This window comes from Castor canadensis, chromosome 2 (genome assembly GCF_047511655.1).
Source record: "Castor canadensis chromosome 2, mCasCan1.hap1v2, whole genome shotgun sequence".
NCBI lineage: Eukaryota > Metazoa > Chordata > Mammalia > Rodentia > Castoridae > Castor > Castor canadensis.
In genome coordinates this window covers 192,481,764-192,499,541 of record NC_133387.1, presented here as the reverse complement: position 1 = coordinate 192,499,541, position 17,778 = coordinate 192,481,764, and the positions used below count along the sequence as shown (strand labels likewise).

Sequence of the window (17,778 nt, the reverse complement as noted above, 5' to 3'; positions counted from 1 at the left end):
AAGAAAAGAAATAGTAAAGACATGATTCTCCAAAATTCAGAATAGTGGTTATATCTGGGGAGATCAAAAAAGCTTCAAATGTATTAGTAAATTATGCAAGTGACCTAAAGCATAAATATTTATTAATTTGCATATATATGTACATATACACACCTAATTGCATGTATATATATAAATTTTGTGTGATATCACCATGAATAGAAAGTTCACCCACTCTTCTCCAATTACTTACAATAATATAAACCATTTCTAAAAACATCCCTCCTCTACTACATCATGACCTCTGCATGGGCAGGGGCCTGTTTGATCTGTTTCCTCCCTTCATCCATTCCTTAACAAATGATGGGACACCAACAAGAACTCTCTTCTTTCATCCCAACAACAGGCAATTTGGCCTGCTGGTCCTACCCATAGAATTGGTTGTGTGAGCCAAGTGGGACAAAAGACAGAGACCAGCCCTTGCCCACTGAACCTAAGATGGCCTGCTCCTTGAAAAGGACCTGGGGCCCAGCCATGGATGAAAGACTTCAGCACCTCAAACCTCACTCAGTCTTGGAGCCAGTGATTTAGTCGCAAGGGAGCCCCTTGTGCCTATTTCTTAGTAATGTTCACTCTTAGTTTGCAGCATGCACGATAGGGTCAGGGTAGAAGGGAAGGCAGGGGCCAGCACAGCCAAAGCTGGGGGACTTCACCAAAGACCCAGAATCAGTTTGAACGTGCTATCTCCTTGATAGCACAGAGCACATTCAGATCATATCCATGATCTTTCTGCTCCACAGAAGATGGTTTCATGTACATCCGAATTTTTTTTAGAGTCCAATACAGGGCATGACCAAAGGTGTATGTCTAGGAAATTGGAGCCATAGCTAAGCCCATGAGTCCTTCAGCTCTAACTCACGTTCCTCTTTGGGAAGTCTTTTCTTCCCTGACACATCTTTTAGTTGTCTGTGCTCCTCACTGTGTGGGTCTGCATAGCCATGGCTCTGTATAGTAGCAGTATGTGGACTGACTTCTCAGCATTTGCCCAGTGTTTCCTCTTCCTGGATTGCTCTTCCCTCTTCATTCACCAGTCAGTTTACTTCAACACTTGAGGGTTAACTTGGTGTTAGCATTTTTTTTTTCAGAGCTGGGGATTGAACCCAGGTCCTCTTTGAAATGGTCTGAGTTAGAGAAAAATGCTTTGGTGTAGCACTAAAGGACATAAAGAAGATGATGCAGACATTGGGGATTGTTAGTGATCAACAACAGCATTTGTCCAGCGGGAATGTACTCGAATTGGTATGAGAGCCAACACATGCCTCAACAGCAGTGCTAGAAAGAGTTGTTGCCAGGAAGAGTTGGTGCATGATCCCATTGTTGTAAGCACTGCATTGGACTTTTTAGTTTACATAAAATGATTACATCACAGGCCTCACGATTCAGTTCTCCCGAAGTTGCAAAGACTGCTCACCCTGAGGTTGACTGATTTTCCAGAAAATGGAAAGCACTTGTCTGCTAGACACAGAATGCTGGTCTGCTTTGTCAGGTGTCAATTCCCTAATCCTCAACTACAGATTGTTCATGGGTGGGACTGGCGCCAGACGAGGGAAACAGGGTCAGTGTGGTGTCTTTTGGAGCCATGTTGGATCCTGGGTGGAGACAGAAACCAATGGGCAAGGACTTCATTCAAGGGTAACTCTTCTTGACAACTTCTGATATGGCTGCCAGGAGACCCACCCCAATGAGCAAGTCCAGTAGGGGACAGTAGAGACCAGCAGTTGAGGAAGCCAGAAAGTGCTTGAGCTCTTCATCTGAGAGAGGCTGGAGATCCAGGTTTGTGTTTGTCTAGTTATGTGTTTGCCTGGACTGATCTTGAACAAAGAATTCTCCTGTCTCCTCCTCCCAAGTAGCTGCAATTACAGGCATATGCCACCACTCCAGGCATTGTAAAAGTTTTTTTTTTTTTTAAATAACAACTCTTATGTAGTGAGAGTCCCAGTAGAGCTACATGAGTCCCTTCCTAGGGCAGTATTCCTGCTGTAGATTGGATTTGCAGTATCCCACAACAGGCCATGTGCTGAAACCACGGTTGCTAGGCGATAGAATTTGTATAGGGATGTGATGCTAGAGAATTACAATAACTTTGTCTCCCTGGGTCTTGCTGCCTCTAAGCCATACCTGATCATATGTCTGGAGCGAAGAAAAGAGACTTTGAATGTGAAGAGACAAGAGATAGAAGCCAGATACCTTGATGGTTTGCATGATGGAAGAGAATATTAACCAGGGATTAAAAGTGAATGAAACAGAAACAGAACATTCCAAACAGCTTTCTAATCCTGACAATTTTTGAAGGACAATGTTTCACCAAGAGGAAATGATTTAATTTCTGTCCCAAGTACTCAGCCTTTGAATTCAATACCAGATTAAGATAATGAAAACTCTTTCCAGAATCCAAACTAAAAAGCCAGAAAGACCTGGATGAAGAAAGGATAAAGAAGTAAACAGATACATTATGCAGAAAATTATATAAGCTAACAAGCTTCTAAAGAATCAAGACCCCATGAACTGATAAAACAGTGAAAACTTAAATTCAAGAACAAATTAATTTGAAAATTCCTCTGTGGAAGGCAGTGAATGATATTCATAAAAATTGTTTTGAAAAACATGATTATATCAGTAACATTATTTTTACATTTTTTGATAATAGTTTTATTGGCATAATTTATAACCATACAATTAAGCAATTTAAAATGTACAATTAAATGTTTTTAGTACATTTAGTTGTGCAAACATCACCACAATTCAGAACATTTTCATCATTTCCAAAAGAAATTCCCATACTCTTTAGCAATCACCCTAACACTCCTTCCCCCACAGCACCTGAGTCCTAACCAACCACTAATTTATTTTCTGTGTCTTCTGCCTGTACTGAACATTTCACATATAAATGTAATCATATAATAAGTTACATTTTGTGACTAGCTTCTTTCAGTTAGTGTAGTGTTTTGAAAGTAGTAACATCATTTTAGTAAAAAATTTTCCTATTATGTAATATTATAAATTCAGGCAATTTCTCTTCCCACATGAATGACCAAGAGGTAAAATTAAAACTGGACAGTAAAATGGTAAAAAAATTATTTTATTTATGAACTTTTGAAATAGGGTAAAAGAGAGCTCATATAGAACTGAGTTTAATTCCAAATTCAGCAAAGAAAAAGTAGGAAATTATAGCCAAGGAATAGCCTGGGAATCCATGGATGAAAATTATTAACAGGAAACAAGTAAGGGAAGATTCTGGCCAAATAGACCTAACAGGATTCTTGCTTATAGCAGGCCAGAGTGACCAGATGTCCCCTGGAGAGATGATCGAAGATGGGAAATATAAACTAGGGAAGGTAATCAAATATCAAGGTGGGAGATACCGTCAAACTGAGTTAGCAAGATTCTTACTAAAACTGAGCTCTAGGACATCATCAAGGATGGAGCTTTGTCTGGCTCAGAAGATTTGGTTAAGGATGGAATCATGGCCGGGCACCAGTGACTCACGTCTATATTCCTACCTACTCAGGAGGCAGACATCAGGAGGATTTCTGTTTGAAGCCAGACCCTATCTCAGAAAAATCCTTCACCAAAAAAAGGACTGGTGGAGTAGCTCAAGGTGTAGGCCCAGTAACACACACACAAAAAAGGATGGAATCATTGTCATTGTCAATGTATACACCCAAAGCTCTGCCAATTGGAGGGGATTTGCTCCAGCTGCTGTCCTTTTTGCCTACACACACATACTCAACCAACCCATTATGAACCAAATTTGGCCTTTTCTCTCATTCCGCTATACCTATGGTCATATGGCCATGGGTGTATAAAAAAGAAGGTACAATGGTGTTGAATGACATGGAATCCCATTTCCTGCCTGGGTAGCTTCCTTGTGATTCTGATCTGGCTTTTGCCTGATCCAGGAAGTATCACTTTCATCTCATCAAACAGTCTTGTGTGCTTGATGGCTGTGATGGAAACCAATTCACCAAGAGCAGTTTAGCCACATGGTCACTTGGGGCTCCATGGTCAGATTGTTCACCTCTTCCAGTGTCCAGTATCATACCAGGTGTTACTTTAAAAAAAAAAAAAAAGACACATAATTCCCCACTAGAGATAAAATAACTATACCCAGAACCTTCAGCCTGCTTTTGATTTTCCCAGTGGATCGTGCCATGAACTCCACAGGTGTGTTTCTGCACCACTGATAAATTCAATGCTGGTTGTTTCATCCAAGCAACAGGACCACTTCCACCACAATCTCGACCAGCTTACAGAGTCTGTTTCTTTTCAAGAAATCTGGGCTAGGTGTGGTGATGCACACCTGTAACCCCAGCACTTTCGAGGCAGAGTCATGGGGGAAGAAGAGAAGAGAAGAGAAAGAAGGAAGAAAGACATACAGGTCAGAGCAGTAATATCTAGCATCGTCTAAGTTGCCTTCTGAGCCCAAAGAAACCTGCCAAGATTTGTTTTTACTTCTTAATTATGGAAAGTATAAGATGCAACAATGTATTTTTTCCCTTTATTTGACTCTTTTTCTGTGACAGGCCTCACTATATTGTCCAGCCTGGCCTCAAACTCTTGGGCTCAAAGGATCCTCCTGCCTCAGCCTCCCAAGTACCTGGGACTACAGACATGCACCGCAAACCTGGCTTCTTTACTCTTTACTTGACCCTTAAATTCTTTACTTCCAATTATCTTAAGGTTAATTTCACACTTTTGAATGCATGTATCTGGAGTTGGTAGAGTGGCTCAAGTGGTAGAGCACCTGCCTAGCAAGCATGAAGCTGTGAGTTCAAACCCTAGTACTGCCAAAAAAAAAAAAACAAAGCCAAAAAAGAAGTGCATGTATCTGTACAAAAGCTTCCTTCATGATTGCTATCAGATTATCATGGTATGGTTTAATCAGTGTAACATGCAGGAGGTTAAGACAACTCAGCTCTCTTTGGACTAGAGAAGAGGTAATATAGCCCTGGGGAAACTTGTGAATTTTCCACAGCCACTCTATTCCCTCTATCTTCCCAGTATGGGTGGCCAACCTATCTGTCCCAGGCCAGTGGGTTTCTTTTTTCCATCAGATTTCGGTCAAAACTACCCCACCCTCAATAAGGAATCTTGTGGCCCGTCTATGTCCCTGGAGAAATCCTTGTCCCTTTTGTGATGCCTTCTTTGACTGGAGTGTCTTGACACAAATATTGTCAGACTTCCAATTTACCACATACACTAGGCATCTAACTGAACATGACTCTGTGCAGCACCAATAGGGGAAGAGAAGTTTTTTTCTTTTTTTTGTCCCCAAGAGTTGATTGTAATTGTAGTCTTCTCCTCCTTCTTACATTATTGGCATGCTGTCTTTCCACTCCCCATCGAGGGAAGAGTTTATCAGCAATATTTTCTAGGCAGACATTATATCCACATATCCACATTCTCCTCTTCTCGATGCAAGCCCTCCTGATGGTTTTTAGATCCTTTTCTTAGGAGGGCTTTATTTTAATTAAATGCCTTCACCTCCTGGAAGAGGGCCCAATATTTGGGTCATAAGGAAAACAGAAGGACACACTGGTAAGGTGGTTGCAATCCTGACAGACCCAAATGCCTTCCCCACGACCACGGCCATGGGTGGCAGTGGCAGAAGGAGACAGGAGAAAGGGATGCCTCCTCCCCAAAAGGAGTATAGCTCCCAGTGGGGGAACCAGGTCTCTGGTCCTGGGGACACCTAAGCATATGAGATCCTCCTTAAAATGATCAGTCTCCCTTATCCCTCTTTTAGACAAGAGTGCAAACTTCACGAATCCCTGTGGGATCCCCCCTTGCCGGCTTACTGAAGCATTGGAAAGATCTTAATCCCAAGAGCCTACAAAAGAACCTCGTCATCTTCTACTGCACCCACACCTGGTGCAGATACCCCTTGGGAAACCAGGAAAAGTGGACTGAGGGAGGGAGCATTAATTACAATACCATCCTACAATTAGATCTGTTTTGTAGGAAGGAGGGCAAATAGACAGAGATTCCCTATGTCCAACTCTTTTTCTATCTAAGGGATCACTCTGAGTGGCTAAGAGAATGTAAATTGGATGCTCAATTTATGGCTGTCCTTTTTAAAAAACCCCCAGATCTTTCTGAGCAGCAAGATCCAGAGGCACCCCTTGCCACCCCAGGATTCCCAGATGAGTCTGACAAGCTGCCCCATAAACCAGGAACACCACCTCTTAAGAGATCACCTGGGATCTATCCCAACCTTAGAAAATCAAATAAGCTAACTCCATTCCCCACAGCCCCTCTGCCCCCTACTTGAGTGAGACCTTTCCCTCAGAACCCCCACCTAGACTCTTCCCCATTGTCACACATGGAGGTTATTGGGCACATGCCCCCTTTATATTGAGTGATAGAAAGGGAGTAAAAAGAGAATTGGGAAATTATACTGAAATCCCTGGCCAATATATTCAGGCTTTTTGGGAATTGAGCCAAAATTTTGATCTAGCTTGGAGAGATGTAATGCTATTATTGAGCCAAACCTTGACCTCACTAGAAAAACAGCAAATACTAGACCAGGCAATAGAAGCAGGAAATGATTATCATTTAGCTAAATCTCTCTCTGGACAAAGTCAGATAGCAGCCTCTATGGGCAGATAACAATCTAGGATCTAGGATAAGCCATGAGGCCAGGATCCCAATTCCTATGGGAGACCAAGCAGTACCCCGTAGTGACACAGAGTGGGACCCAGAAAAAACAGAAGATGAATGATTCAGGAATCACTTTATTTACTGCATTCTGGAAGACCTCAGGAGAGCCAAAGTAAAGCCTCTTAATTAATCCCATTATGGCTATACAACAGGAGCTAACAGAACCCCCTGTGCCTCTTCTTCAAAGGCTTAAGGATGCATTACAAAAGCACACTAATATTGTGCCAGGAACACAGGGGGAGGAGATTGTCCCAAAGGATAAATTTCTGACACAGTCAGCCCCAGATATTTGTAGAAAATGTCAAAAACTGGTGGCTGAAGGGAGTAGAAATCTGGATCAATTGATCCGTGCAGCCACATTTGTATACCATAATAGAGACTTAGAAAAAGAAAAAGGACCTGGAAAAGGAAAAAAGAAAGGATAAATGGCAAGAGGTTTTTAATCACTGCACTCTGGGAAGCTCTGCCTAGAACAGGCTGAAACCCGAGAACCTGTTTCCAGTGTGGACAAGAAGACCACTCGAATGGGAGTGTCTCGGGGGTATGGGGGAGGGTGGTCATAGGTTACCTCTGGGACCCTGCCCTAGATGTAAAGGAAATCGCTGGAAGGTGCACTGCCTTGAGTCTTAATGGGACCAAGGACAGAAGCCCCTTCCAACCCATGATAAGTCCCAAGGCCTCCCATTCAGCCTCCTATGATCACCATGCAGACTGAGGAGCCCCAGGCTGTGCTTATTATCGAAAAACATAAGGTCAGCTTCCTTATGGATACCGGAGCCCATTTTATGGCTATCCTATTCTCTCCTGGACCCTGGTTCTCTGAAAAGATCACTGTTTGGGGCATATTAGGCCAGCCCCTACAGCATTTTTTTTTCCACTTGACCACTTGCCTGCTCCTGGTGAGAGCTCCACTTCTGTCATTCCTTTTTAATTGTTCCAGAAACCTCAACTATCTAAACTAAAGGTCCAGATTCTTTTACCCTCCCCCAGGGAAATATTTTTGTTTGTCCTAAATAGAAGAACAAATAGATCCTGTGGTGTAGACAGATGGATGCACAGTGGGAAGGGCACGAATGGCTGCCCTGATCCAGATCCATCTTAAGGACCTCTCCCTGTTTTGCCACCAAAGGCAATACCCTTTGAGGCCAGAAACTAGGGAGGTTTTGATCCCCATTATCAGAGAACTAAAGAAACAGGGAATTCTAACTGAATGCTCCAGTCTGTATAATGCTCCTATTTTGGGAATCAAAAAGGGATCCAATAAATGGAGGCTGGTACAGGACCTCCACTTGATCAATGAGGCAGTAGTTCCACTCCCCCCAGTATCCCAAATCCTTATACAATTTTTGCTCAGATACTCCCAGATATTACTCAGTACTCTGTCCTAGACTTAAAAGATGCTTTTTTCTGCATTCCATTACACCCCAAGAGTCAGCCCATATTTACTTTTAAGGATCCCACTCAAAAGACCAGACAGGTCACATGGACTATCTTCCTTCAGGGATTTAGGAACAGTCCCCATCTATTTGGACTGGCCTTGCCCCAAGACCTGGTAGAATGGAAGTATCCACAAACCACCTTGTTACAATTTGTGGATGATCTCCTTCTTTGTGGACCAACTGAGCCTGTTGTCTCATGGGCTACTGAGTTAAACTGTTAAACTTCTTGGCTGAAAGGAGCTATAAAATATCCAGAAAAAGGCTCAATTATGCCAAACCAGAGTCACATATCTGGGACTTGTTCCAGAGGGAAAAACAAGGGCTTTGGGAGAAGATAGGATCCACCCGATCCTGTCATCCCCCATCTCTCCCCCAAGCACCCACAAAACTCTCAAACAGTTGGCAGCTTTCTTGGGAGCAACAGGCTATCAGGCTATTACAGAATTTGGAGCCCAGGATATGAAAACCTGGCCTAGCCCCTATATCAGGTCCTCAAAGAGGCCCAAAGACATTCCCAATTCCTCATTGAATGGGACAACACATGCCTTTCGGCAATTAAAAAGGGCCCTGATGCCAGGCACCTGTGGCTCATGCCTGTAATCCTAGCTACTCAGGAGGCAGAGATCAGGAGGATTGCAGTTCAAAGCCAGTCCAGGCAAACAGTTCCATGAGACCCTATCTCAAAAAACTCTTCACAAAAATAGGGATGGTAGAGTGGCTCAAGGTGAAGGCTGCGAATTCAAGCCCCAGTACCTCAAAAAAAAAAAAGACCGAAAAGGGCCCTGATAAGGGTCTTGGCCTTGGGCCCAACTATACGAGATAAATTCCAATTATATGTTTATGAGAAGGGAGGCGTGGCCCTGGGGGTGGCAACCCAACTTCGTGGTCCAATTCCCAACCAGTGGGCTGTCTGAGTAAAGAATTAGAGCTGGACGCTAAGGGTGGCCTGGCTATTTATGGGCAGTTGCAGCAGTTAGTCTTCTAGCACCTGAGGCTCAAAAACTTATTTGGGGCCTACTTCTAACAGTACACACCCCACATGATGTGGGGGGAATCTTAAACTCAAAAGGGGGACTTTGGTTGCTTGTCAGCCATCTACTCAAATGTCAAGCCCAGTTGTTTGAAGGAACAGAGATCACTTTAAGGACTTAAAACCTCAACCTGGCTTCCCTCCTACCAGAGGGAGGGGACTTGAACATTCATGTGTAGAAGCACTAATGGAGAATGATGCTGCCCGACCTGACCCGACAGACCAGCCTCTAGATAAGCCAGTTCTGAAGCTATACACCAATGGCAGTTCATTTATCAGAGATGGGGTTAGACATGCAGGGTTTGCAGTAGTAACAGAATGGGGTACTCTTCAATCAGGCCCCCTTCCACCCAATACCAGTGCCCAATTAGCAGTGCTAATAGCCCTGAAAAGGCTCTAGAATTATCTAAGGTCAAGAGGGTCAATATCCATACAGACTCCAAGTACACCTTTTTAATTCTCCATGCCCATGCAGCCATTTGGAAGGAAAGAGGAATGCCAACTGCAACAGGATCTCCTACTAAATATGCCCAGGACATACTCACTCTCATAGATGCTGTCCTGTTGCCCAGAAAGTTATCAGTAATTCACTGCCCAGGACATCAGAAAGGTGAGAGCAAGATAGCAAAGAGAAATGGGGCTGCTGATGAGGCAGCTGAATAAGCAGCCCCAAGAGAGTATTGTGGCCAGCCATCCCCTATGGGAGGGATCCTTTCTTGCCCTGAGAAAACCCCAATATCGGCCCAAAAAAGCAGAACAAACTTCAGGTCAAGGATACCAACTAGATCACAGACGTTGATGGATGTCGCCAGAGGGAAAGCTATGGCTCCTGCTTGTGCTTCAATGGAAAGTGTTAAAAACCCTTCATCAACTCTACCATTTGGGATTAGAACATACTCTCATCTTTGTTTTAAAAAAATGTTTGGGGGAATAAGACTAAAAAACATGTCCAAAAAATAGTTCAGGGATGTGAGCTATCTCAGAAGATTAACCCCAACAATAAATGGCTCCAAATACTGGGAACACAGACACAGGGATCTTATCCTGGAGAAGATTGGCAATTAGATTTTACTCATATACCAGGGGGACCCAGATCCAAATTGCTGATGGTATTAGTGGACACATTTACAGGATGGGTGGAGGCCTTCCCTTGCAATACAGAACAGGCAAGAGAAGTAGTTTGTATTTTAATCACAGAAATAATTCCCCACTTTGGCCTCCCCAGAAGCCTCCAGAGTGACAGTGGGCCAGCATTCAGAGCAGAGGTAACACAGGGTCTTTCCAGAGCCCTGGGCATAAATTACAACCTCCACTGTGCCTGGCACCCCTAATCCTCTGGAAAAGTGGAAAAGACAAATGAGCTTTTAAAAAGGCATTTGACTAAGCTAATCCAGGAGACTCAGTCTCCATGGATCAAGCTGTTCCCCATCACTCCTGTAAGGCTTACAAACACTCCGGGCAAACGGGGTCTTACCCTCTTTGAGTCTCTGTATGGCAAGCCCTTTCTTACTAATGATCTCCTTGACCAACAAACACCTCAGTTGATCTCTCACGTCACGAAGCTTGCCAAATGCCAACAGGCACTCTCAGAGATTAGACAGGGCATTCCCAGAGAAAGCATATAGGACTCTCCCCTTTTTTTGGTCCAAAGAATTTGGTTTTGATTATGTCCCCAGACCCAAAGTGGAAGCTAGATAAGCCTCCCTGGGAGGGTCCCTACCCGGTCATTCTGTCTACCCCCACGGCCGTGCGAGAGGCTTGGCCTGGATTCCTGAATTCCTCGAGAGTCAAGGGCTAGAATCCTCCGGTGACTGACTCATCTCCATCTCCGGACCCAGAACCGGAGCCTGCCTTCTTCTCGTGTGAACTTTTGGATGGATTAAAACTGCTGTCCAAGAAGAAAACACCTATGGTTACAGATAAGTCACCTCTATGAGTCCTCTTGACTTAAATCTCCAGTACCTGCTACTCAGTCTGTTCTCTCTGTTGGTAATTACTTTGGGAATAGGACTAGCCACTGCTTCTCCTTTGGATTGGACTAGAGCTCAGAAAGCAGCATTAGCTCCTTTTATCTGCTAGCTATATTGCTATGGGGATTGTTTTTTTGGGTGTGTTAACACCTCTATATGAGAGGAACTATAGCCATTCATGGAAAACCAACGGGTTTTCAAATCTCTCCCAAGCCTTCAGCTTTCCAAAAACCCCACTACAGAATTGTTGGATTTGTTATGAGGCCAACAGCTGCTCATTTACCAGCGTGGGTCTTAGTAAATTTTACCAGTAGTCATTTTTCCCTCTTAATGACCAAGCCAAAGCACTTCTCCCATGCCATGATCCCTCTTACAGGAGTTCCATGGAACAACAAGGCAAACTAGGTCTTTCCTCTGGTCAGATATAGTCACCCAGATCCATAATGCCACTGGCTGTGCCTTTGGCTTGCCCTGCAAGTCACCAGGGATAATGGTGATAGTGGGAAATCAGGACTGCTGGACCTCAATTCTCTTAGGGGCCTTGACTATATGTCTGCCAGCTGGTGCTGCATCAAAAACTGCCATCATCCTTCTAGCATAACTAATCTAGCTACCAAAAGGGCCTGTACCAGGACCCTCCTCCTTGACCTAGACACTGTCAGGAGAGTAACTGGCAATAACTCTTTGTGTCTATTCTCAAAGGGTCATGCCTGTAATTCCCGTTTAGTCTGCAGGGCCCTAAAAGAGTGGTGTAACCAAACCTTGCCTCCCCGCCACACCCATAAACCATAGAGTCATCAGCTGCCTCAGTGCCCCTACCACTCTATACCCAAGAGACCACTCACAGCCTCAAGCACTTATCTGCCTCAAGGAGGAACATCTCTTTGTGGGAAAAGCACATAACAAAAATCAGGTTTGGGGGCTACCTTGTCTCCACCCAACTCTTACTCAAGGAAATTGGGCAGATGCTTAATTTATACCCAATCCTGAACATATCTCTTTGCAGAAAAATACCATAATACAACAGACTGAATTCACCCAACAAGCAGGGATGATTTTCCATAGCTTAAGAGAGGGGAGTCACCCTAATAGTCTTAGGGGTAACTGCATTGACCACAGCTCTGGCTGGAATTAGCTATGGGGTGATTTCTAACCATGTAACTGCAAAAAAAACCTAACCGAACTAGTAGAGGTCACCTCAGACCCAGTCAGCCTTCCCATTAAGGATATGCAAGACCTTTGTCTTCCCTTGCCTGTATGGTCATGGGCTACCATCTAGCCTTAGATTTTATTTTGGCTAAATAGAGAGGGGTATGTGCAATTGCCAATACTTCCTGATGCACATATATAAAGACTTTAGGCATTGTAGAGGAATGTGCAGACTGCATTCTCCAACAAGCTAAGTGGTTCCGGGAACAGTCCCCTGAAACTCAGGTAATCTCACAGGTATGGGATCAAATAAGATACTGGCTCCCCTCCAGGACATGGTTCCTATGCTTTCTGGATCCTGTAGTCGCTGTCATATTCTTACTTATCTTTGGGTCTTGCATTTTTAACTTGTCGATAAAATTTGTTTCCTCCTGCCTGGAAAACTTCAAATTACTGATATTGATGGAAATAAAACCCCCCTACTACTGCAGCCTCCTGGATGGTTCCCCTCATGGCCAAACCTAATGCCTTGGGCTCACCATGGCCCCCCTTTCAGTGGGAAGCAGCTAGAGTCTAGATTCCATCCTCCCTTTTCCCTAATGGCAGTCAGGGTGGCCACTGAGAGGGGGACTGGAAAGGAGAGCTGAAATGACAGCTTTGAGACTGGGACCATCAAAAGCTTGGAAGAGCTGCCTCTGATAAAAAGCAGCTGAAAGCTTTGAGGCCCAACACAGAAACAGCTGCCTTGGGGAGATAAAGAACCACAACAAGGAGAATAAAAGAAGTCTCTGACCCGACACCCCTGCTTGAAGCACTTCTCAGCTTAAGGGCAGCTTTTCACTTTTGCATTTTTTGGCAAATGCACCTTTTCTTGCTTTTACCTTGCTGGAGTTTTCTATCATTAATTCGTTTATGCTGTAGAAAACATGAACCTGCACTGGCTGATGCACTGGCTGAGCACGGTGCACTCGTGCATCAGTAGGTCTCTTTGTGAAAGGATAGGGGAAAATATCAGTATCCATATTTGCTGAAGTGTTGCAGAGTCAACCTTTTGTGAAGTCAGCAGACTCTGGATCTGAAAATTGGTTCAATTCAAAAAATTGAGCAAATAATGAACTTTTATTTCGGTGACTGTTTTCAGCCTCCTTGCTATAAGTTAGATGTATGTTCCCCAAGGTCCATGTGTTAAAGGCTTGTCCCCAAGTGGCACTATTGGAAGATGGTAGAACCTTTAGGATCTGAAGCATAGTGTGAGGTCTGAAGGTCATTGGGGGCATGCCCTTGAAGGAGATTGTGGGATCCCCGCTTTCTTCTTCCTCTCTTTTGCTGGCCATGACATGAGCAGTTTGCTGGACCATGCCCTACCAGCTTTGCCACCAGAGGCCCACAGGCAATGGGTCCTTCAGATGCTAGGTTGGAACCTTCAAACTTTGAGCCAAAATAAACCTTTCTCTTTACAAGTTAACTTAGATCTTTTGTTATAGGAATGGAGATCTGAAAACACACTCCTGATTGCACATCCTTGATTGCTTTTGATGAGCTAGATTGATTATATCAGTTTGGATACCCATCCACTTTACAACAGGATGATTTTTTTTTTTTTGCAGTGCTGGGGTTTGAACTTAAGGCTTCATGCTTGCTAGACAGGTGCTCTACCTCTTAAACCACACCTGCAGCTCTATTTTACAACAGGGATGTGATATTAAGTCTTCAAAGAGGCAGAACCAAGGGCTATTTATATATAAAGATATCTATTTTATGCAATTAACTCACACAGCTAATTGTAGCCTCACTCCTCACACAGGGACTAGAAAGTCCAAAATCTTCAGGGTGGGCTGGCAGGCTGCAGACTCAAGAGAGTTGATGCTGCAACTGGACCCCAAAGGCCATCTGTCAGAGAACAAAGAAGGGTTGATATTGCTGATGAAGTCCGAAGACAGTCTTCTGGAGAATTCCCTCTTGCCCAGGGGAGACCCATCCTGTCTTCAACTGATCGGGCATGGCCAACCTGCTTTCCTCAAAGTCCACCAACTTAAAAGACACTCAACAGAAACACCCTGAATGATGATTGGCCAAACGACCAGGGACCTCATGGCCCAGCCAAAGTGACACATAAAATCAGCAATCACATGAATCTAGAGGACACGCTTTGTGAAATAAGTCAGGCACACACACAAAAAAGTAAATACTGAATGTTCTCACTTACATGTGGAATCTAAAACAAACTCAGAAAAGTAGAGAGCAGAGTGGTGGTTACCAGAGGCTAAGGGACGGGAGGAATTAGATGTTGGATAAAGAGCATGATCATTCAGCGACACAGGAGGAATAAATTATAAGTACTTGAGGTGATGGATATGTCAATTAACTTGATTTAGTTATTCCAATTTGTATGCATGTAGCATCACTTTGTATCCCATAAATATATGTTATATATATAATCATGATTTGCTAGTATTCAATTGTAAAAACTAACAATCGCAGACACCATGTTCTATGACTTCGCATAAAGTAGCAGATCAAGCACCTGTGGTTCCCCCTTCCCCCCGCCCCGCCCATCTTGACATGTGGTTCCTAAGTGTTGCCACCTAGTCTTTATTGTTTCAGAGTCCTATCATTGCCATTCCTATCAGGAAACCTCATTCTCTAATGACCTCTCCTACTGAGAGGAGTCCTGTCCTACAGAGGAGGGCCATGACTGACCTTCTTAGTGAGTGACACGGATGCCCCTCTTCCAAAACATTCCTTATTGCCATAGTAAGTGACATATCCTTCAGCCTTTCTTCGGTATGTATCTGGAGAACTTTCCATGTCATATAGTATATCCATTTAATGGGCTCACTTCCCCAAGCCTTTCATTCTGTCTTTTACTACCTATCATGACACTTGTAACATTCCACCTGCATTTAGTGTGGGCATCACTTTTTCTACGCTGCCAGAAGACATTCTGGGAGAAACTTGGTACTATCTCCTAGGATTCTTGCCAGACTATTAAATCCAATATCCCTAAGAATGCCCCCAAATCAATAAAATTTTCCTCATTCAACTTTATATTTTGGCCTGTTGATCAAGTATCTTCAGAAAACAGTGGCGTGAGTAGCAATCTTGCAGCTCTCTTTAGGATATAGTCTCTCTGTTCCATTATTAGGCCCAGTACATTATTGCCTGGGTTTTATTAACCCTAGTTGAGGTCTAGTGGCCAGGAAAAGCAGCACAAGTTGACTTGTGGGGAAAAAAAAAAGACCTCCGAACCCTCAAGCAGCAAAGAAGCAACTAGATCTTAATAAGAGGGGAAGGGTTCTTCAGGCCTAGAAGGTTATGGGGAATGTGTTGATTCAAGATTCCTAGGTCATCAACCTAGCTGTCCTTGCTCCACGGGTCAGGTTCCCATTCTTTCTTTCTCTGGTCCCTGACCTTGGCCCAGAAGACCTGCGGTCTAGGAAGTGTAACTCTCTTTGAAGATCATCTGCTTTAATGATTGAGTCCTGGTCCAGTCCTTGGCTTTCTCTATCCTTCTACAGAGGATCTGAAAGCCTCTTTATAAGGTATCAGGGAGAATCATTAGACTTCATGGTCAGTTTCCACTGGCAATTAATGTTCTCAGCTTTTCTCTCTCTCTTGTGTTTGGCGATAGCCAACCAATACCATTGTCCCTATAATCATTACGGTTACCCATATTCCTCACAAACCCTATGTATCACACCAGCTATTGCATTCCCTCTGCCAAACATTATGCAGCTCACCACAGGGAAGCTTTAACAACCTGTGACTATGTCCTTGTCACACTGGTAAGAAGTACTTCAGTCCTCAAACCTCATTTTATCTGCTCTTGTCACAGGATGGGTTTCCAGGAAGCAGGCCAGGCCTGTATTCCTCCCAGAAGGGCTGTGACCTTGGCTGAGGTGGGCTGCTGCAGCCACAGTAAGCCTGTGGGAACTGGCTACTGAATGTTGCCAGCAGAAAACACTTCCCAGAAGTCTGGTCAACAAGTCCTCCATGGAATGGCTAGGGGTCATAGCTCAAGTGGTAGAACACCAAGCACAAGATCCTGAGTTCAAACTCTAGTATCACAAAAAGAAAAAAAAGTAAAACAACAACAAGAAACAAGTCCTTTGTGGAGGGAGGCCCAATCTGGGGTATCTCAGTGTCCACCTTGGAACCTCAGAAGTTAAATAAGCTTAAGGGAGATATCAACTATATATATTGCATGGATTCAACTCTGAAAAAAGAATTGTATGATAATCAAGATAATTAATACCAAACAATGACATTAAAATACTGTTATGATTACATATGACAATAGTTTTCTAAAAGAGCTCTTATCTTTTAGAGATACATACATGTTTATGGATGAAATGATATACTATCTGAGATTTGCTTCAAAATAGTAGATTGTGAGTGGATTAGAATATCATGAGATGTGAATGACTATGAGTTGTTAGTATGTGTAGAAGACATAATAATGTCATTCCCAAAGATGTTCACACCAAATCTCCATAACCTGTGAATAGGTTATCTTACATAGCAAGAGGAACTTTGCAAATATGATGAAGTTAAGAAAAGATCTTGAGGTTAAAAGAGTAGCCTGGATCATTCATGTGGGCCCAGTATAATCACAAGAGTCCTTATAAGAGGAAGGCAAAAGTGTCAAGGTTAAAAAAAAGTGGGGGGAGGAAGGTGCGGGAAATCATTAGACCATGGAGGCAGAGGGAAGCAGAGCCAAGAGAAAGATGGTCTACACTGCTGGGTTTGAAACTAGAGAAAAAAGCCACCTGTCAAGGAATTTGAGCAGATTCTAGAAACTTCTAGGGAAAGATTCTTTCCTAATGCCTTCAGAAGGAATGCGATCTTGACACCTCAGTTTTAGATTCTGTGCAATTTTTCTACGTTTGTGACTTTTTCCATCATAAAATGTTTTTAAAATGTAAGAGAACATGAGCATTGAAAAGTAAATTAAATGTGATAAGGCTTGACTTACAGTTGGACAAGTTCTCCTTTTTTTAAAGTTACTTTTTTGCTGTTCTACACTTTTATCTCCCAAATGATTTTTTATAGCACTGGGATTTGAACTCAGGGCTTTGCACTTGCTAGGCAGGCACTCTATCTCTTGAGCCATGCCTCCAGCCCTTTTTGCTCCGGTTCCTTTTGAGTTAGGGTCTCACTATTTCCTCGGGCTGGCCTGGAATGCTTGCTTCCTATTTATGCTTCCCATGTAGTAGGAAAAACAGTTACACATCACTGGATGAGAAGAGGTCTTGGAAACTTTTTTTTTGCCTGGGCTGGCCTCAAACTACAATCTTTCCAATCTCAGCCTCCCAGGTAGCTAGGATCACAGGTATGAGCCACAGAACCTGGATCTCCCAAATACATTTTTTTGTCTTTTCTTTTTTGGTGCTGGGATCGAACCCAGGCCTCCCACATGCTAGCCAAGTGCTCTACCACTAAGCTACACCCGGCCCACCCAAATGCATTTTTAATTGGCTTGTCACGTTTC

At 43.5% G+C, this 17,778-nt stretch overlaps 1 protein-coding gene across 1 annotated transcript in view; it reads left to right on the top strand.

Moving 5' to 3' along the window:
• Positions 1-17,778, top strand: part of LOC109690945 (serine-protein kinase ATM) — a 340,952-nt gene that overhangs the window by 25,782 nt on the left and 297,392 nt on the right. The gene's annotated exons all lie outside the window — the stretch shown is intronic.